Source organism: Pseudochaenichthys georgianus, chromosome 14, assembly GCF_902827115.2.
Source record: "Pseudochaenichthys georgianus chromosome 14, fPseGeo1.2, whole genome shotgun sequence".
NCBI lineage: Eukaryota > Metazoa > Chordata > Actinopteri > Perciformes > Channichthyidae > Pseudochaenichthys > Pseudochaenichthys georgianus.
The window spans coordinates 36561282-36584130 of record NC_047516.1 but is presented as its reverse complement, the minus strand read 5'-3'; the positions used below and the strand labels follow the sequence as shown (position 1 = coordinate 36584130).

The 22849-nt window shown below is 44.0% G+C and overlaps 1 protein-coding gene across 2 annotated transcripts in view; it reads right to left on the bottom strand.

Moving 5' to 3' along the window:
• Window positions 1–22849, bottom strand: part of uvrag (UV radiation resistance associated gene) — a 126349-nt gene that overhangs the window by 52935 nt on the left and 50565 nt on the right. The gene's annotated exons all lie outside the window — the stretch shown is intronic.

Below are 22849 nucleotides of genomic sequence, written 5' to 3'. Positions count from 1 at the left end.
GGTTGGACTCATCCCTTCCTGTCACTATGTGCTTATGTCTGCTGATCTCCCACTGAGGAGGGTTACATATTTGGGAGAACACAGTCCCATGAACCAAGCGGGACGATGGCTTGACACACACATACTCACATTGACCCTTTGTTATCTAAATGCTTGTCTTAGACCTATCTCAACTCCATCTCTAAATACCTCACCTTGACCTTCAGAGTAACCCAAACCTAATCCCACTCTTAACCGCTCACCCAAAAACGGAATAAGTGCTTGTTAAGAACACAATCTTAGAGGATTTGCACGACTCCTTTCTGCACTTGAAACAAGACATCGGTTGTTTGTAAGCACAACATTCCAACAACACACGTGAGATTTGACCAGTGCCAGGTACTGCCATACAGTACTTAACTTCCATACACACAGATACAGCATCCAAGCAGCTGTTAGTGGCAGGAGGCCATGTCAAAAGGGAACGGAAAGCAGAGGAAATAGTGTTGGATATGTGAGCCTTTACTTCTGAAAACTAACCAGTAAAGCTTGTGCTATTGTGTGATCCCATGTGAGGGAGGCTCACTGGGAAACAACAGCAGAGTGCTTCGCAGAAACGTCAACAAATTAGAATAACATGCACCATCTCATTACAATGGGCTGTCTCTTATATGACAGTGTATTCATTTGCTTTTGGTGTTAGGTTTGTGAGAATGGATGTTATCATTGACCGCTGGGTCATAAAGACATTGTGGATATTAATAGAACTATAACCACCTCGTTTGTGTTGGCTATTCTTCCTCCAATCAGTTAAGTTAAAGCCCATATTTATACATTTCCAAAATGTAATCATCTCATCATTTTATCCTACGTAGACATTTTTGAGAAACTGCTATTTTTAGTATAGGAATTCTAAAGTTTAGACAAAATTATGTTTTATGAGGTCAATGCACCCCTCACCTTTTCACCACCAAATCAATTTGCCCTTGGTTATAATTCATATATATATATAACCATGAGGTCCAATTCCTTGGACCTCATGGCTTGGTTTGTGCTCTGATATGCACTGCCAACTGTGGGACCTCATATCGACAGGTGTGTTCCTTTCAAAGTCATGTCAAATCTATTTAATTGACCACAGGTAGACTCCAGTCAAGCTATAGAAACAGCTCAAGGATGATCAGTGGAAACAGGATGCACTTGAGCTCCATTTTCAGTGTCAAAGCAAAGGGTGTGAACACTTATGTACATGTGATATTTCATTTCATTATTTCTAACACGTTTGCAAAAAATATATTTTAAAACGTTTTCGCTTTGTCATTATGGGGAATTGTGTGTGGGATAATGAGAACAAAAATGAATTTAATCCATTTTGAAATAAGGCTGTAACAAAACAAAATGTGAAAAAAGTTAAGGGGTATGAAGACTTTCCGGATGCACTGTGTATCCCTAGCAGCCAGTCCAGCTAGCTGTGGCTGTTGTCTCCGGACAGATGCGCTCTGATGTGTGTGTTCTGTACAGTATGTGCAGACATGTGTTGAATGCTTTGCACATGTGTGTGTGTGTGTGTGTGTGTGTGTGTGTGTGTGTACTGGTGAGGATGTGCATCCGGCATGCCTCCTCTGTGTGTGTGTGTGTGTGTGTGTGTGTGTGTGTGTGTGTGTGTGTGTGTGTGTGTGTGTGTGTGTGTGTGTGTGTGTGTGTGTGTGTGTGTGTGTGTGTGTGTGTGTGTGTGTCGGGGACTAGGTCATGGTCTTCCGTTAATCCTCAGTGAGATCAGATACAGGTCCCCCCCCCTTTAACTCTGACCTATAGGCGCTTGCCTCAGTGTGAGAACCCAGCAGAATACACATGCCTCCGCGCTGGCACTTCACTGGACTCTACTGTCAGATCCTGCTAAGAGCACTGGAACCCTACGGCTTCAAGTATTGATTCAGATGTGATGTGACATTCTGAAGGCCAGATTCTCTCAAACCTTGATGCTCTAAATCTTTGATAACACCCACGTTTCAGCATTTCAGCTGTACAAGCACATGACTTTGATAACATGAACCCCAGGATTTAGTTCTATGTCATCTGTTTGTTTTCCCCTACTCGTATCTGAGAGATGTCAGACAACATAGTGACGTCATGCTCACTGTAAACACCTCCTCACTCACACTGTGACTTTGGGAAGCTAGGAAGTAAACCCTAAACAGATGGAGGTCATTCTAGCCGTTCCTAACAGGATGTTGCTTCTAAAGACTGGCGAGTAAAGAATGAGACGATGTTGCCTCGGGGCCACACTGCCAGCCACTTTTTGGCCCTCCATATCCCCAGCCGGGGCCCCATGGAGAAAGGGACATGCCAGAGGTCACATCTAAGCACTAGGAAATAACTAACAGAGAGAGGAAGAACAACAAAACAGGCATTCCCCTTGCGCCGCTGGCATTCCCAATATCACTTCCCCCCCAACAGATAGGATTTGTTTGCTGATGGACACTCAGGAAAAGGAAAACAGAGCTACGTCCAACACGCATACGCAAAAACATGAGTCACATCGTCACAGCCAAGTGATTAACGACCGCTGTCCACTGCGTCTGAAATCACACTGGAGAGACTCAGGTTCACCAAACACCAGGAATTCCTCCCGGGGACACCGAGCAAAGTCAAATATATTATTACACACCAGCGGGGAGTATCCAGGGAGGAAGGCAGAGGGCGAGGGAAGGGAGGAGGCGACAAAGCAGTATGTGATCTGGTTAGCCAGCACACTTTTATACATGATCTACTATGATAGATTTGTCACACCGAGATGAATACGCCGTACCTAATAGAAGGGGAACTTGCCAAGAAAATGCTCCAAATAAGCAAACAATATGTAGATCAAGAAAACAGTAATGCAAGAAGTCAAAATAAGAAGTCAATTTAAATGAACATGAAGATAATGAATTCATTTTGGTGTGAAAAAGTAACTTGCAGAGGTGGGAGAAGTACTCAGATCTTGTACTTAAGTAAAAGTAGAAGTACCAGAGTGTAGTCAAATACCCATTTACAAATAAAAGTCCTGCAATGAAAATGTTCCTCAAGTAAAAGTAGAAAAGTATTTGCATGAAAATATACTCAAAGTACCAAAAGTAAAAGTAGTCATTGTGCAGATTGGTCCATTTCAGAATAATATATATGATATGTTTTATAACTAGAGGATGCAATTCCTGAAGAAATTGCTAGTGGGAATGCTTTATGCTGAAAAGCTGACGCTAAACTGCTATGCTGAAATGTAATGTGTAAGAAGAAAGTGAAGAATTTAGATTGAAATGATACATGAACACTGGGGGCTTGAATGTGTGATGAGAGAAGAAGAGAAAGTAAAAAGGCTTGGAAAAGCAGCAGAATATTCAAACTGCAAAGTTCTGAACTAACTTGATGGCGAATGATCTGTCGCCATGGCAACGGCATTTGATGACACCCCATAATACGCTTAGAAGTGTTGATGGCTGCATCGTTACCAAACCTGTGAAGTTTTGGGGTGTTGTGTTGTCATGGCAACGGCATTTGAAGAAATCTCAAAACTGTCCCGTAGATGTGTTCACGGCTGGACTGCTAGCACACATGTGCCTACTGAATAAATATTTACTGTGAATGTGTGCAAAAATGCATACAAGGCGTCCAGAGATCAAAGGTTTGCATTGTTCTGAATGAGAGATACACCTCTTACATGTGAACCTTTTGTGGAAGAACCATAACAGATATCTGTGAAATTTCAAAACGTGAAGCATGTCAAGGAAGTTGAGTATCTGAAGTGTAATCTTTGTGTAGTTTAGGGTTAATAATGTGGCCTTTTTGGCAGTTTAACTAAAGGTGTGCGGCTGCTGCTGTGAGGAAATATCTGCCTGAAATTACAATGGGCTTCAATGGAGGAATGTTGAACGTTTTTGTCACTTCATGCCCTCAAGAGGCATTTTGTTTAATTATTTTTACTTCATTATTTGTCATTTTTCAAGCTACAAGATGTTTTCCTACGTTTGTCACGACAAAGTATGTCTCAGAAATGTAGGGTTTGGGAATTATGGCAGTTTTAAAAAAATATATGAAGACAAATTTCAAGATTTCCTACCCTCTAGCTGTGACATCACGCACTCTAGTTAATGTTAAAATCTGAAGAAAACCTCTAAAACAAGGTCTGAACAATGTTTAACATCTCTAAAAGTAAGAATCAGATTTAAAACGAATAATGTCAGAATAATGTCAGAAAGATGTGTAACATTTTAAAGTTGGAATGAGGTTTCTGAGTGAAAGTATGAATGAACAGTTAGCAGTTGAAGTCGCATGAAGATTGTTGAAGTCTGAAGAATTTCTCCATTGACTTCAATGTTAAAAATGTGATGTATTATGGGATGTATCTCTGGAATTATGAAAGTTATGAATGAGAAAAGTAATAGCCATCGATTCCCGACCGAGCTGAACGTTTTGATGTTTGAACGGAGTTTCTGCGATGTTCAATGCGGGAGGAGAAGAGGGCCAAAATACCAGCGGAATAATAATAATAAACTTGTGGGAACAGCATTCCCACTAAATGATTGATCATGAAAGTGTTCTCAGAGCTGGTGAAGGTGCAGCTAGTCTGAAGTACTTTGTAGACTGCAGGGTAGCTTGTGGATTTACTCCAGGTGGAACTAAGGTCTGATTTAACACTTGATTAGATTTCACATCATTCATCCAGATCTGAGAAGTAACTAAAGGGATTAAATCATAGGCGGCGCGTGAGGCTCAGGTTTGGGAAGGCTAAATAACTTTTTTTTACCTGACGCTGCCCGCCCCCGGCGTCTATAGAAAAGAGATCAACTCAGTGAAAGCACCGTCTGCTGACCAATCAGAGCTCGGTGTGCGGAGTTTAAATCTATAAAGTCATATTACAGGATAAAGGAAATACAGTCTAAACTACCGTATGCAGAGAAGACGCCGACGTGTCGCACTTATCATTCATATCACACTGATATCACATCATCAATCAGATCATCGATCATATAATATCACAATATTTCCTTATCTGAGTCAGCTTCTCGAGCCGTATCTGGCCGTGCATCACTCAGTGTCACATAGGCCTATACTGTATGCAGACGTATTATTTTAAGCAACACATTAAGTTGACGAAACACTCAACTCAAATGTAATTAAAGTCAGATCCACTCGTGGCAGTGATATTCAAACACTCGGTAGTTATGTTTTAACCAGTTGTTCTGTATTCACCTTGCAGGTGCAGCTCTGTGGCTTGTATCCTGGATGATATGTTTAAGTCATGGATGTTTAAAGTTCATATTTGTCTAATATTAGTTTACTTTTCATTAATGAAGTATGGCGCTGCGCTGTCAGTACACTTGTCCCCGTTTGTGATTGGTCAAATGTAGCTAACCCCGCCCCTTTCACGTGAACGCGCTCTCAGCTGGTGAGAGAAACCCTGGCTTGATAACCAGCGTCGTAGGACCGCTTAGCGAGATCTCGTTTGTTAGGGTTAGTTAAGATAACTCAAACGTATCCAGGGTCTGTTGAACTGGCTTCGTAGTGCAGGGCACATTAGCAGCGCTAATGTCAAAGACACAAACATTATACATTATATTTTTCTTTTACCAGGATGCAGTGACACAAATATTTGGGAAGGCTTAGCCTTCCCTAGCCTACAGTACCCGCCGCCCCTGGATTAAATACATGTAGGGGAGTAAAGTAAACCATTTAACTCTGAATTGTAGTGGGGTAGAAGTACGAAGTAGCAAATAATTGAAATACTCAATTAAAGTACACTTATCTCAAAATTGTACTTAAGTACAGTACTCGAGTAAATCTACTTAGTTACTTTACACCACTGGTAACTTGTTTCCTTTTAACATGTTCAAATCTGTTCATGGGGACAGATAGTTATAATTATAATCTCTGCTACAAAAGTAAAAATGTAAGTGGTATTTGTCTCAGAGCGAAATAAGGCATATCATACGCCATTTGTAATCACTCAGCCAGCAGCAGCAGCAGCAGCAGAACTAAAGCAGTCCTCTGCACTAAACAGGAGGAAATACACGACAGCCCTGGAGGAATATGCAGCCCAAATCACTACCCTGTCCAGAGTAAACAGACACAAAGCAGAACGATTCACACACAGGCTGGACAATTGTGTTTGTGGCACGAATTGTGCTTTCCCACTGGCTTGTAAGAATATGTTTTTCTGTTGTTGAGATCACTTTCCCTTTTGCAACTTGTGCGCAATCCTGTTAGTTATTTTTGTTTGATTCTGTTGTACATATAAATCAAATATAATCATCTCTATCTCAGCATATTTCTTCACTTTCCTTAATCAAGCCGTTTCTTCCGTCCGCACATCCCTCTCCTGCTCCCCTCAGTGGCAGATCTGTTGAAGGCTCACGTCCGTGAACCTAACACAGCAAACCCAATATGACAGGCTTGAGGCGCCATAACCAACACACCCACGGACTGTAGCGTCCATGGAAAAGACTGATTGCTGAAACAAATCTGCTTTCATTTAGCTAATATTCAACTCTGTGTGCACTGGTCAAAAAGATGAGAAGGAAAGGACAGCAAAAATAAATCTGTCACTTTTATTCTCCCCTCTCATTAAATAATGTCTCTCCTCTTTCCTTCTCGACTTCTCTTAACCACAGGATATTAACGTGCACGCTCTAGCTTCGTGCGCACATTCAAGATATGTGATTATAAGTGCAGAGCCCTCACATTGTAAAGAAAGACAAAAGCCGCATCTCACAGGAAAGTCCCTTGTCTTTACGAGTGAGAATATGTGCGGCAGCTTTTTAACAACCGGTCTAGACAACTTTCAAATATAAAGGAAGGACTCTTGTGAAGACTAGGAACAACCAATAACCATAGAGCTACAATGATGACATGAAGTAATAGAAGTGCTTTGCTTTGTCGTCCTGTCCATTTCTTTTCAAACACTCATTGCCCTTTCTTTTATTCCTATTGAGGGCTCTTGTAATAGCTGGCTGACTTCTACTTCTGTCACCTCTGAGTGATCCACCCCCCCACCGGCTACACTTTCTCAGGACTGCAGAGCCAGGGGCCTCCGAGCAGGTGTCAGCAGCACGTGGCGTCTTTTATACCCTGCAGTGAAATGGACACATGTGTGGGCAAAGAGAAAAGATGGGTTTACTATGTCCCAAACACTCCAGTTTGTGTATGGATGTTTCTTTGTACACGCAGCCTGTTTGAGAACACATTGGTTTCTGGGGTTTTACACAATACTGGAGTCAAAATGGAGTCCTGTTTCCTGAGTTAAACTGGCCATAGTCTCTACAGGCAGTGCTGTTACAAGCAGTCTATGAGAGAAGGTCAGTGGGGGCCTCTTGTGAAAACCATAGACAGCATGTATATTTAAGCATGTTATAGTATATTGGACTTCCTTATTCCCTCTTGGGTCTGTTGTATTAAACACATAAAGGAAGACGCAGCTCTGCAGGTGGGTGGTCGTGCTGAGCGTCGCTGTGGTTCAGGAGAAGAGGGTGGGAAGACTCCTGGTGACCGGCTGACCTGCAGTAATGTATACACAGGCCGAGGTCTCCACATGTGTTGGATTGCCTGTTTAGACATCCTAATTAATACGCCAATGTGCAAAACAACAGTTCTGGCTCGCATAGCGGAGACGAGGCTTGGCCAATATGTGCACACCCCTGTTTTAATGGTGGGTGGGGGGGAGGGGTGCTTGTGAGTGTCACAATGTCTTTAATGTGCGATCGCAAACGGCACAGGGCCATAAATCATGTCGGCCCGCTAAGAAAAAACACCTGCCTTGCCAACGTGAAGGCTCTAACTGCAGTGGTTACTATCTAGATCACAGTGAGCTGTACTTTTCAATATCTGAGAAATGGTTACGCTGAGCATCTGTCAGTGAATGCTATTTAATGGCCGCTGCTGCACTTAGGACCCCAGTAGAACTGTTTCGCCATCTTGGTGTGTGCTGCGTAAAGTCTCCCGAGTGATGTGGTGGTTGCTCGCTCTGTCACACTGAGCTCTCATCACGGCTCTTAAGAATATCCAGGGGTCTGCTGACCCCAGCTCCAAACCCCTGAACTCCCATTTCCTTTTGTTTTGTATTCCATTGTTTTAATCACATGCAGAGGAGCTCAATCTGACCTACATACTGTTCTCTTGCCAACAACCTAAGCCAGAGCAGACATCCCTGCATCCCTAACACATTATTTAAATGATGACATGCTATCGAACCTCAAATAAAAAGATTATAACACCCGTTTAGGATTAATACGTCAACCTCTTGGCAGTCTCTGGTCAACACCAATTCTCATGATCATAGCTTTACTCAGAGTAATGCAGCCAGGCAAGCGGCTCTGGAGGAGTGTCTTTGGAGTGTCCTTGGGCTATCCTTTCAGCTAAATGGTAGAACAGGTATGCAGTAAAGCTGGTGATATAGATCAAAATGTTCACTTTGCTTTGATGATAAATGATCGTTGATTAGAAGCAGCTATCTCCGTCCCATAAAAGCAAAGCAAAACAGTAAGTGCCCTAAACCTACATGGTTTCAACAGCCCAGGAGGGGGGGCAGTAATACACCTCTTCTCAGTAAACATTTAGTCGTGTTTTCGGCTTCAAACTTTCACTCTTTCACATGGTGTTTTTTGTTCATTGCGTAAAAGGCACAATATGGGGTTCTGAGTCAGAACGGGGGGTTACGTATTGTAACCCTAGTCATATAAGCACAGGCGGAGCCCTCTACTACTCTTAAACTATCAAACCTAGGCTTTCCCCCACCCACCTGTTCCTGGATCAAAGATGTCCTCACTCACCGCCCCCAGCGTGTGAGACTTGGCCCCCATCACTCCTCCACCTGCACTCGCAGCACCGGCTCTCCTCAGGGCTGTGTGCTGAGCCTCTCCTGTACTCGCTCTACACCCACGACTGCAGTCCAGCCCACCCAGAGAACATCATCGTCAAGTTTGCTGACGACACCTCTGTGGTGGGGCTCGTCTCAGGAGGAGACGAGTCGGCCTACAGGAGTGAGGTACTGAAGCTCTCAGCGTGGTGTTCAGTGAACAACCCGGCACTGAACCCCACACAAACCAAAGAGATCATCGTAGACTTCAGGAGCAATACTACCGACCTCGCTCCCCTCGACATTAACGGCGAGTGTGTGGAGAGGGTCCACACCTTCAAGTTCCCCGGAGTCCTCATCACCAACAACCTTTCCTGGAAGGACAACACCACAGCTGTCATCAAGAAGGCCCAGCAGCGTCTGCACTTCCTGAGGGTGCTCAGGAAGAACAACTTGGCCACTAGGCTGCTCTTCTACCGCTCTGCCATCGAGAGCCTATGAACACACTGCATCTCAGCTGCACTGAGGCCGACAGGATGAGGCTCCAGAGAGTCGTAAAAGCAGCTCAGAGGATCATCGGCTGCCCTCTCCCCTCCCTGATGGACGTGTACACCTCGCGCTGCCTCAGTAGAGCCAAACACATTATCAAGGACAGCTCACACCCCGGCTTTCACCGGTTCAGCCTGCTGCCCTCCGGCAGGCGCTACAGGTGTATCACATCCAAAACAAACAGACTCAAAGACAGTTCTTTCCCCAAGAGCCATCATTGCTCTTAACACCTGCAATCATGTGAATCAATGTGACTCTGTACATATATACACATATATCATTACTATTATTATTATTATTATAAATACCTACTATTATTATGTATTACATTACTGACAGACGTTCCCGTCTCACCCTCTCCAGGAGGGGGGGAATGAGATACAGCGGTGGAAAGGCGTAAAGCAGCTTTCTTGGCCATGGCTCGTGTGCAAATGTGTCGAACCCCAAGGGCGGATTGTCCCGCCGGGCCGGGGAGAACCACAGGGCACAGTGGCTGTTGCGCCGGTTGGCGAACAGGTCCACCTCTGCTCTCCCGAACTGAGTCCAGACCTGCTCCACCACCTCCGGGTGAAGCCTCCACTCGTCTGGCAGGGGTCCGCCTCTTGACATGAGGTCGGCCCCCCCGTTCTCCCGCCCCGGGATGTGCAGGGCCCTTAGAGACAACACAATCTGTGAAACCCACAAGCACAGGTTCTCTGCTGCGGTCAACAAGCTCCGCCCTGCCTGTTGATGTACGCCACGGTGGTGCGGTTGTTGCTCATCACCAGCACATGTTTGCCCTGTACTAAGGGTTTGAAGTGCTGTAGGACCAGCATCACTGCCTGCAGCTCCAGGAGGTTGCTGTGCCGAGCCTCTGTCAGAGGCCAGCAACCACCTACAGCTTTCTCTAGGCAGGTTCCCCCCCATCCTGTCACGGATGCGTCTGTGAAGACCGTGATGTAGGAGGTCACTTGCCCCAGTGGAGTCCCCCTCCGCAGATGCTCTGGGGACCCCCAGAATCTCAGGTTGCCCTCCACTGAGGGGGGGATGGTCACCAGACGTCGTTTGTGCCTCTTGGGATCTAAACGAAGGCCGGTAAGCCACCTCTGCAGGCGACGTGTATGCAATAATCCAACTGGCACCACAAAGTGAGCAGTCTGCATGATGGTCAAAGCTGTCACCGTCGCCCCCTGACGCAGTCTGCAGACTGCCCGAAGCAGGGATGCCGGTCTGCTTTCTGTCAGAGTGGCACGCAGTCTGCCTGCATCGAGCATCACCCCAGATATTCTACCTGTTGGTGAGGTATGGGCAGCTCTTCTTCCAATTGACCGCAAAACCCAACTTGGTTAGGTGTGGGATCAATTGGGCTGTGTGGAACATTGCCCATTCCCTGGACCTGCCATGACTATGATGTCGTCCAGATAAAAGAACACCCTCATGCCATGGTCGTGCAGCGGTTGAAGCGCTGTGGCCACACATTTGCTGAACGTGAGAGGGGATAGGGAGTAGCCGAACTCGTAGGCTATCCCCTGGAAGGCAAAACGCAAGCACTTTCTGTGCTTTGGAGCAATTTCCACATGAAAGTAAGCGTCCTTCAGGTCGATGGTTGTGAACCAATCGCCCGTCTGCACTAGCCTCAGTAACTGTTTTACAGTTAACATATGGAACTTTTTGCAGGCAATGTGCCGATTCAGGCTGCGAAGATCCAGAATGGGCCTGAATTGTCCTCTTGGGAACCAGGAGGTACATGGAATAGTGCCCCTTCTCCCTGTCCTGAGAGTGCACAACAGACACCGCCTGTTTTTGCAACAGGGCCTGAATCTGCGCCGAGAGGAAACCTATCTCCTCTTGGGATGATAGATGTGCCTCTCTTATGCCCCTGCAGGGGTAGACATTAAGGGCAAAATGCCACTGGCTCTCCGGGCCGGTGGAATTGTATTATCACTGGCCCCACCATTGTGACCTCTGGCCCGGAGCATTCGTCCACCAAAAAAAAATCGACTAATAATGAAGAAAATTAACACATTTGTTGCAATAGTAGCCTAATGTATGCACTAACGAAATTACTACTTGTACTACATCATTTTAATCATCAGTTCTTCCTCATTTTCCTCAATTGTTCATATTTGGTTTATTAAAATAATGATATTGTGGTCATCAGTATTATTATTAGTATAATGCGCTTTCTGCCTTCCTGTCATTAGGAGTTAGAAATGTAATGGCTATAGATTAGAACCTTCATGATCCTGAACTGCTGGGACATTTCGCCAATACCTTTATATTGTCTTCACTTACTTGTCAGCAGAGGTCGCATTGATGTACAGAGCCGACAGAAGACCTTGTTCATACTGGCATCATATTGAGAGCTGCAGTGACGCGTCCTGAAACCAGGAAGTAAGCTGCTGGTTCCCTCCACAGAAAGCAGTGGGATTTCTCCACAGGGTTTTGGAAAATAGCTGGAAATAAGGTCTGTGGAAAACAAACCTGTTTGATAAATGCACGTTTTGTTCAGCCGGATAATCTCCACATGTCTATCCTGCTTTTATCATTTTCGAATCATAAATCTAATCGATAGATTATAACAGGGTTTTAGGACGCGTCACTGCACCACTAGAAGCCAACTCCATCGATCAAGCTGGAACTTTCTCTCCCTCTTCTTCTCCTCATGCTCCCTGTCACTCTCCTTTAACTCCTCCGGTGACTTTCTTTTATTTGAAGATAGTTTTTTGCCCGGCGCTTGGCCGGTTACCGCTGGTATTAAAAACATTTTGGCGAATGGTTAGGTGGTGCGATAGTCTGTAGTGAAGGAGCGCGCTCCCGCTCACGGGAGCCTGCTCGAGCTGCGCTCCGCAGCAAACAGCTGTTTGCTTTACACCCAACAACGACAACCGCCTCACGAAACGCTATGTTGTAGCGTTGATAAACGAAACAATTTAACTAAATTGCTAGTCAAAATACCAGGAATGCTCGCACCGATTGGCCGGCTACGTTAATGCAACTCAGTAGGTGAATGCCCGCATAGCATGATAGGGAGTAGTACCCATAGAGTCCAGTAGAGGGCGGAGCCTGTGTGATATATGACAATAAGATGAGATTTGGTGGCGTATTGAAGTTACACATGTAGTAGTTAGCCATTGCAGTCAGCTTCACTGGGAGATATGATAACTTTGTTGTTATCATGATCAGGAGGTTTTAACCGGGAGCTAAACTACACCATGTCCCAATCAATCAAGTTGTTGATGTGAAAGCTGTAATACTGGTACAATAATGGTTCCCCTCTGAAGTGGCTAATATTGGGTTTCAAGCATTCTGAAGTCACATGAGGCTAGGTGAAGAATCATAATTATAAAAATATTAGCTCAAATAAATATCTTAATAGTTCTAAAAATAATGTTTCATAAATAACACTATAACATCTGTCAAATATTTCCATCATAAATCAAAAGGCTGTTAATGGCTCTCACACCCTCAATCTATGAACAAGAATACATCATGAGGCTCTCAGCTGGCGGGGCCACTCCCTTCAACCCAATGCATCCGTCAGAGCCGTTCAGCACAGATGCTTCTTGTTATCTTTTAAATAAAATATGGAAGACTGATCAAATAGACGTCACAGCAGGGCTCCAAGATGAAGGGCTGCATATGAAACTAACATGTCAATGGAGAGGAGACTCCTCAACATCTTTAGAGCTTTGATAAACACATCAGTCCTTCCATTGTCCTTGAGTAATATATCCGACAATCTCAAAAGACAAGTACACGTCCAGTGCCGTCCCAGAGTGCCTTTGTAGTTAATCAGATCTAAAGAATGAGATATTTGTTTAAATGTTATTATTAAGTTGATAACCTCTTTCATCTCTTCTATGAGGAACAGTAACTACAGTATGTGACAGAACAAGGCAGAGAAATAGAGTGTACAAAGAAGAACCTCAGCTGTGTTAAACTTGAAGTTCTGTTAAAGAAGCTGAAACAAAGAGTGTTAGGAGTGCCGTGCAGTATTTTATAGAAACACATAGAACACCATGAAATGCTAATTATATACTAATACTAATGTAATTGATAACAGCACATGAGTTTAAAAGCTGTGATAACTATACAGATCTTGTGTTCCAGTTGGAGATTTAACAGAGGACACATGTAGAAAGAGAATACTGATCAGGTGCCAAAATGCCATGACCCACACCGTACCATTTTGGCTTGGTACCGGATATTTGAAAACCAAGAGATTAAAAAAAATCTGCATGGCTAGATATCTACTACTAAGATAGAAAGCCTTGGGTGAACTCACCCTTTTAACTTTAGCTACTTCATTGCCTTAACTGATTGCCACACTTTCAGCAGGATGTCACTGCTATCCCTGCCATTGCTGTACAGGACCGGTTAGTTTAGTTCCCCTCTGCTCTCAGCACATAGTCCATGTGAAGAGACATGAGACCCCTGAAGCCCAGGTACAATAACCTCTGTTCTCGGAGCCCACAGGTTCCCCTCGTCTTAAACTGGCCTCCACCAACAGTTTATGTTGTGCTTGAACCAAGCAGTGATGTGTAAATCCCATTGACATCCTTTTTCCCTTCAGCTGTGATAAAGAACAATAAAAAAACGGATTTGCTGTAATACTTTGGCCTATATGAGGCAGCGCTTTCTTTTTAATGGCTGGGCTCTGGACTCAATCAGACAACGGACATCTGGATCGCATCTCTCTGGTTCTCCCCAAAGCAATCAGAAACACTGGAACCGGGCTCTCGGCAGGACAACATGTGGGTGCAATATGGCGTTAGGGCTCGCTGATTTCAGAAAATGGTTTTGAATGTGCTCCCAAGCCAAATCATACAGGAGTGCCAAAAGGAGCAGTCATATTCAACACCTTACGCTCAAACATTCCAACGAGGCTAGTTCTACACTCAGGAGGGTAACATTATTCTGATCAACACATGCCTTTTAATGTGGCAACATATTAGCCCGTATGAAACAAGGCAGGCATCACTCACTTCCGCAGATGTAAAGGAATAAAATGACTCGAGGTGAAATATATTCACATTCTTCACACTACGCTGAAGGCTCAATACTTGTAACACTTCATGCAACAGGCAAGGCAAAAGGAATTTGAATTGACTCAACTACACCCATCACTCTGAGAATTAATATGAGGGATTTTATGTTGGACAATAACATAATGAATATCTCAGCTAGTGAAATGTGGATCTCTAGGTATCGCAGCATAGCCAATAGGTGGATAAGCACTACTTATGGATGCATGGTCATCTAAGAACTCCATAACGATTCATCACTTTGCAAAAGTAGGGTCAGGACAATTACCAGTTACCAGGGGCCTAGAGTGCAGCATGCACCTAACATGCCATACGGTTCCTATGTGCACCCCATTACAGTTGACTGACTGCTTGCTAATCCTGCCACGCTCTGAGAAAACTGATCCCATGCCACCTCACTTATCACCACGGGCTGCCTCTTTCCGACACTTTAATCACCCCTTTTCTGTGCACTTTTAGAGCCCGGCGAGTTACTTTCCGTCTCCCCACACATCATTTTGCTTTGTCTGGAGCCCGTTGGGACATCAGGGGTCATAAACATATGGAGGAGGGGGTGAACATTTTCTGGAACGTTTGGCCCCACTCAGGGACACCTTGGGGAGATGCTGGTTTGTGGTGCCTTTTCAAAGCCACACAGCTACTAGTTTCTGCTGCTGGACACTGGCGTAGATATCCTGCATGGTAGGATGGAAATGTGTGAAGGGACTCCTATTGAGCCTCTACAGCTGTTGTCATGACATAATGAACCACACAGAGAGATAGTCACTCAATCACTATGTTGTGTGATAATGTCTCTCTTTTTCTCAGACACTTTCTCCCAGCTGTTTGTCTTTTTAAGTATGACACATCTGGATGTGAAAGTGTCAGTGCTGATTTACACGTTATTCCCACGTGCTTCAACAGGGGATAAGCGCCGGTCACTTGTTATGGAATGAGAGTACAGCACAAGGAGATACTGGTAAACGTGTTGACCCTTGCTATGGGAGGACAAACTATTCAGAGCCTGGAGAAGATACACACGAGCTACCCAGCTGCTTTGCTCTGTACAATCAGGGCGTTCAGACAGGACAGAACTTCACTCACCTAGTGTGTGGTTTGGTTCCTAAAACTGTGAAATGATTGTGGAGATTCTTAAACAATTTCATTTTTTTTTTTAAATCGATATTTTCAGAGATGATCATGAGCGGTGACAAGAAATGACATTTGTCAAATGTTTATTGTAATACTATTCAAAATCAGGTATTTAAAATATGTCTACAGCTCATGTGCATGATAATATGTGACAAGTAATCCATTTTGGAATAAAATGAAAATAAAAAGGTAAATAAATAGAATAAAACAACGTCTATTCTATTACATTAACATAGACGTGAAGGGATATGACATTAAACCAAAAACTGTTTAAAATGTCAAATGCATGTTAGTCTGACCTTTGAGAAAACATCTTTATACTGTCTGACACAAAACAAAAAAATTGTCTCAGACAGTTCTGTCCAGCAGCACCAGCAGCCCGAATGGATGGTACTGAAGCTGAACCCAGATCAGCTGTTCACTTTGACAGCACACCTTGACTGCAGTGAGCAGGTCAGCTGGAGACATGGTGTCGATCTTAAATTGTTTGTGTTTCACTACATCACAGGGTTACACCCATAGACTGTATATAATAGTTGGCAAATGTCTGCCACGCTCCTGTTACATTCAAAAGGTGAGAATAAAAACAAAGAGAGGCTTCTGGTCTGCAGTCCTGTTATAATCACCTGATTCACCACCGCCATGTGGCCTGCTTCTCTTCTCCTACCACTTTAAATAATTTACTATAATGAGCCTACTCCAGGCTTTAAACAAGCCCAGCTCAACACTTGACAGACACCTGAAGAACACAGCAGACTGCTCACACAATACAAGGCTAACAACCATTCCTGAAGTGCCCATATCTGTTTAGAAGGGCCGAGATCTGTGCTTTAGATACCAATAAAAACAGGGCATTACAGCTAAGAGTCCTAAATAACACTAATATAAACACCAGTCTTAGGTGAACCAACATCTCTTACTACAATCCGATGCAAAGTAGTCCAGAACCGGGCCAGGTTCTGAGCAATAAACAGGATTCATATTTATTTTTTAAACAAAAATAAAAAAGGCCAGTGATATTTTGCTGATGGCAACAACGCCCTGCACAGCAGAAGCTAAATGATGAGCATAAGGTAATAGCTGACGAGTACAAGCCTGACTCTGCCATTTTCCTCTTTATACTTTTACAGTCCAAGAACATACTAGACTTCTCATTCCAACTCAAAGGGGGCAATCATATTCAGCCACATCCACGCCTATTAGCAACACTGCTGATTACAGTATAATCTACCTCCTCACCCCCCATCCAACGCTGACTGAAGAGGCGCTCGCATGTGTGGAATGTCAGTATGTGTGGAAGGTGCATACCTGAGCTGACTGTCCCAAGCGTGCAATTATCATAACGCAGCAGGGATTTTTTATTCTACCTTGATGCATAGTTACAAGAGAATAACATACAAAAATAATAATTTCATTACGACGTGCCTGTTGTAATAACAGTGTGTGTGCACTTCATGACAAACGACCCCGACAAAGCCCCAGGTGAGGGTAGATTCTTGCTTTCTCATTCGCTTCTCTCCATGTAGTTTCAATCATGAATGGTTTGATTCAACAAAAATGATATAATGCGGTGAGGATGATAGGAAGCAAAGTGCTTACAGCCCGAGGGTGTGACAGAAGCATGTGTTCTAAACGGGCACTTTGATTTACACCCTCAGCTCCATTATAGATACTCTGAACATCGGAATAAAAAAAAAGAACGTGTTGTGACTATGGGCGAAACAAAAAAGAATGTGTTGTTACTATGGGCGAAACAAACAGATAACGACAGACAGCACCTCCCAGCCAAGCTATGCAGGTATGTAGTGAAAGGGTGAGAGATGTGCTTTTTGTATGTATTGAGGTTTCTCTGCATTTAGCATCGGATTATTTTATATCTGCATATGGAGTGAGGGGGTTTTTATATGTTTTTATTTTTTAAAGCCGTGTGAGGGGGGCAATATCTTTTTAATAAATTCATTATTTCAAACACCAACGTCGTGAATTGAGAAAAACTAAAAAATATACAGTGGGGCAAAAAAGTATTTAGTCAGCCACCAATTGTGCAAGTTCTCCCACTTAAAAAGATGAAAGGCCTGTAATTTTCATCCTAGGTACACTTCAACTATGAGAGACAGAATGAGAAAAAAAAAAAAAAAAAAAATCCAGAAAATCACATTGTCTGATTTTTAAAGAATTTATTTGCAGATTATAAGTATTTGGTCAAAAACAAAAGTTCATCTCAATACTTTGTTATATAACCTTTGTTGGCAATGACAGAGGTCAAACGTTTTCTGTAAGTCTTCACAAGGTTTTCACACACTGTTGCTGGTATTCTGGCCCATTCCTCCATGCAGATCTCCTCTAGAGCAGTGATGTTTTGGGGCTGTCGCTGGGCAACACGGAATTTCAACTCCCTCCAAAGATTTTCTATGGGGTTGAGATCTGGAGACTGGCTAGGCCACTCCAGGACCGTGAAATGCTTCTTACGAAGCCACTCCTTCGTTGCCCGGGTGGTGTGTTTGGGATCATTGTCATGCTGAAAGACCCAGCCACGTTTCCCTTGCTGATGGAAGGAGGTTGTCACCCAAAATCTCACGATACATGGCCCCATTCATTCTTTCCTTTACACGGATCAGTCGTCCTGGTCCCTTTGCAGAAAAACAGCCCCAAAGCATGATGTGTCCACCCCCATGTTTCACAGTAGGTATGGTGTTCTTTGGATGCAACTCAGCATTCTTTCTCCTCCAAACACGTCTAGTTGAGTTTTTACCAAAAAGTTCTATTTTGGTTTCATCTGACCATATGACATTCTCCCAATCCTCTTCTGGATCATCTAAATGCTCTCTAGCAAACTTCAGACGGGCCTGGACATGTACTGGCTTAAGCAGGGGGACACGTCTGGCACTGCAGGATTTGAGTCCCTGGCGGCGTAGTGTGTTACTGATGGTAGCCTTTGTTACTCTGGTCCCAGCTCTCTGCAGGTCATGGACTAGGTCCCCCCGTGTGGTTCTGGGATCTTTGCTCACCGTTCTTGTGATCATTTTGACCCCACGGGGTGAGATCTAGCGTGGAGCCCCAGATCGAGGGAGATTATCAGTGGTCTTGTATGTCTTCCATTTTCTAATAATTGCTCCCACAGTTGATTTCTTCACACCAAGCTGCTTACCTATTGCAGATGTAGTCTTCCCAGCCTGGTGCAGGTCTACCATTTTGTTTCTGGTGTCCTTTGACAGCTCTTTGGTCTCGGCCATAGTGGAGTTTGGAGTGTGACTGTTTGAGGTTGTGGACAGGTGTCTTTTATACTGATAACGAGTTCAAACAGGTGCCATTAATACAGTTACCGAGTGGAGGACAGAGGAGGCTCTGAAAGAAGAAGTTACAGGTCTGTGAGAGCCAGACATCTTGTTTGTTTGTAGGTGACCAAATACTTATTTTACCGAGGAATTTACCAATTAATTCATTAAAAATCCTACAATGTGATTTCCTGGATTCTTTCCCCCCATTCTGTCTCTCATAGTTGAAGTGTACCTAGGATGAAAATTACAGGCCTCTCATCTTTTTAAGTGGGAGAACTTGCACAATTGGTGGCTGACTAAATACTTTTTTGCCCCACTGTATATTTTATGAAATCAAATAGGAAGATCACGAGAAAATAAACATTATATATTTTGACAAAGTTAAACATTTGGTCAGGGGCAAATGTATAACATTATACATTTACAAGAAATAAAATGGGAATTATATGTTTTTTTGCCAAGCAACCACATTGTTTTACTTTGCAAAGTTGGGATCGACCTCAAAACCCGAGACGCTGCTTGTAGAAGTGAGGAACATACTTCTGACTAGGGTTGGGTATCGTTTGAATTTCCATGACTCTGATTCAGATTCTACTTTTCGATTCCGGTTCTTAACGGTTCTCAATTCCGATTCTTTGAGGCGCAGGGTAAAAAAATGATACATGCTTCTTCCACCAAAAAAATTACATTTAGTCGAGAAACTTTTACACAGGTTAGTTTACAGTAATATTCACATTAATCAGTCTGTTTATATTCACTGCTATGTAACTGTAACCTGAAAACCACTGAAGCTACAACAGTGCAACAGTCCAACTTTTAAAGGAACCCCCCCCCCCCCCATATTTAAAAACAGTTCTTGTTGAGAAAAACAAGCATATCTGCCTTCTCAGGCATACCGGGAAGAAATGTTTGAACATTTTAAAGCAAAATGGTTCAATCTGGTGCACTTTAAGCAGAATTACTAGAGACCTGATCTAGGGGGTACAACTCTAAACACCCATATGAAAAAGATCGGTTTACATTTTAATAATCAAATAAGTATGTGAACATAACCAGTAACCCATAGCCAATAACAAATACATGTAACATATTTTATTTTTGTTGTTCATCCATCCATCCATCCATCCATCTTCTCCCGCTTATCCGTGGTCGGGTCGCGGGGGTAGCAGTTCCAGCAGAGAGCCCCAAACTTTCTTTTCCCTGGCGACATCAACCAGCTCTGTCTGGGGGTCCCAAGGCGCTCCCAGGCCAGCGAAGAGATATAATCCCTCCACCTGGTCCTAGGTCTACCCCTTGGTCTCTTCCCAGCTGGACGTGCCTGGAACTCCTCCCTAGGGAGGCGCCCAGGTGGCATCCTAACTAGGTGCCCGAACCACCTCAACTGGCTCCTTTCGACGCGAAGGAGGAGCGGCTCAACTCCGAGTCCCTCCCTGATGACCGAACTTCTCACCTTATCCCTAAGGGAGACACCAGCCACCCGGCGGAGGAAACCCATCTCGGCCGCTTGTATCCGCGATCTCGTTCTTTCGGTCATGACCAATCCTTCATGACCATAGGTGAGGGTAGGAACGAAAATGGCCCGGTAGACAGAGAGCTTTGCCTTCCGGCTCAGCTCTCTTTTCGTCACAACGGTGCGGTAAAGCGACTGCAGTACCGCTCCCGCTGCTCCGATTCTCCGGCCCATCTCACGCTCCATTGATCCCTCACTCGAGAACAAGACCCCGAGATACTTGAACTCCTTCACTTGGGGTAAGGACTCATTCCCTACTTGGAGTGGACAGTCCATCGGTTTCCTGCTGAGAACCATGGCCTCAGATTTGGAGGTGCTGATCCTCATCCCAGCCGCTTCACACTCGGTTGCGAACCAATTCAGTGAGTGCTGAAGGTCGCAGACCGATGAAGCCATTAGAACCACATCATCTGCAAAAAGCAGTGGTGCAATCCTTAGTCCACCGAACTGCAGACCCCCCCCCCCCCACGACTACGCCTCGAAATCCGATCCATGTATATTACAAACAGGATTGGTGACAAAGCGCAGCCCTGGCGGAGGCCAACCCTCACCGGAAATGGGTCCGACTTACTGCCGAGGACCCGGACACAGCTCTCGCTTTGGGAGTACAGAGATTGGATGGCCCTTTTGTTGTTCATTCATATCTTATTTTACTATTTTATTTATGCATATTTTTTTATCTCTCCAGTTTAAAACGATATGTCTGGTTTACTGTCCTATAGTATACATTGGAATGATTTCAAACCCGTTTTATCCGGTTTTATCCCAATAATTATAAAGGAGTGCCTTGGAAATATGTGTTTACATAAATTGTGATCAAAACGTTTGAGACCCACTGAGATAACTTAGACTAAAGTGAACTATCTAAACACTCGGAGTCCTTTACCTCACTGAGCTGCAGTTATCAGCCTCTCAGTATGACTGGAGAGGACTCTCCCTCCACATCATTGTAGAAACATCTTCTTCTTCCGTTAGAGCAGCTAGCACCAGATGCTAATAACAACAGCGCCCTCCCTTTCTCCCTCGCTCGCTCCCACGCTCACTCGCACTTTGGCTGTGAGCTGCGGGTGCCAGATAAGCCAACATCCCTCATTTTCATCACTTACAGCGCCCATCGCACAGGGCAAATTAAAATTGTAACCGGGATGAAAAGGGTGTCACATTTACTTAATTATGAATGTTGTTACATCAAGGCCGAAAATTAGGATTGCGCACCAACGGTCAAAACATTTTTTTTTCTCCCAGAGCTGTCAGTGCAGCGCCTCCACAGATCTGGCGCCCTAGGCGAACATCTATAACGCCAGTGCGACGGGCCGGCCCTGGTCTCAGGTTACGCTGTAGGAAGTGCAGAGCTCTTATCTCTCTAGGGCTCTGGGTACAACCTCGGTACAACGCTACATTTCCCGCCCCGCCGCAGTCATACAGTAGGCTACGGAGAGCGGCGAGAAACATTTCCTCAGGCATCGAAAAGCGGAACCGAAATTCACATGTCTAAATGATGCCGTTGGAATCGAAATATTGGAACCGGTTCTCGGTACCCAACCCTACTTCTGACAATCTCTCCATTGCGTTTTAGTTTTTCATACACAAACACCTCCTCCCATTCACTATGTTGTTCTCATCAGAATCGACACAAACATGCCAAAATCTTTTCAAAGTCTGATTTTAGGGTAGTATGGGGATTTATACACTAAAAGTATTTATTTGTTGAAAAAAACAATTGCAGACTATAAATTGATTAGGTCTTCCACTGAAGGCATAATAAGAGGCAGCGTTTGTCTGTGATGACATTGAGTTGAGCAATTTGGTTTCTTGACAAAATAATGTTTGGCGAGGGGCTTCCATCTCAGAGATGTTCCTCTGCGTATGTCTTTCATTTTTTGTAAAGCACTTTGAATTGCCTTGCGTTGAAAAGTGCTATATAAATAAACTTGCCTTGCCTTGAATATCATTATGTGTTTTTGCTTATAGTCAGAACATTGAACTGTGGCTGCCACGAGCTAATGGAAGACAGGTCACTGTAGTACGATGCAGCTGAGGGGTGTAACAACGACAACTATAAAGACTCTTGCATTCTGCACTGCGGGGGAAGCAAACAATTGTCACTGCAGTCATTGTAACTTTGTTCACGCAGGATAACTGCCACTTATCGGGAAGAAGGAGAAAAAAAAGATGTACTAAAACTATAAAACTGTCATTCAAAACCCTGCCAGACCTTTTCAAGGCAGCTTTTGATAACAATCTTTAAAAAGGCATTCACTATCTTGAATTGCATTCTGAAGAATGTAAGACCACTTTGGCTATTTACACTCATATACAAATAGATTCCCTTTACATTAATATTAAAATGCTTAGTGAAGCAGTAGAAGCCTCTCGAGGTTTACAACTCCTTACCACTATAAAACATCTGAATTGATGCCCTGTTGAAAATAAATATAGGGCCTCAAAGAGAATAACAGTACAACAAGGCAGGCAATTTATTGACTGTAACATTCCAGGTGTTTGGGTTCCAGCAGCACTGACTTATTTCATCTGGCTCTTTCAGTTC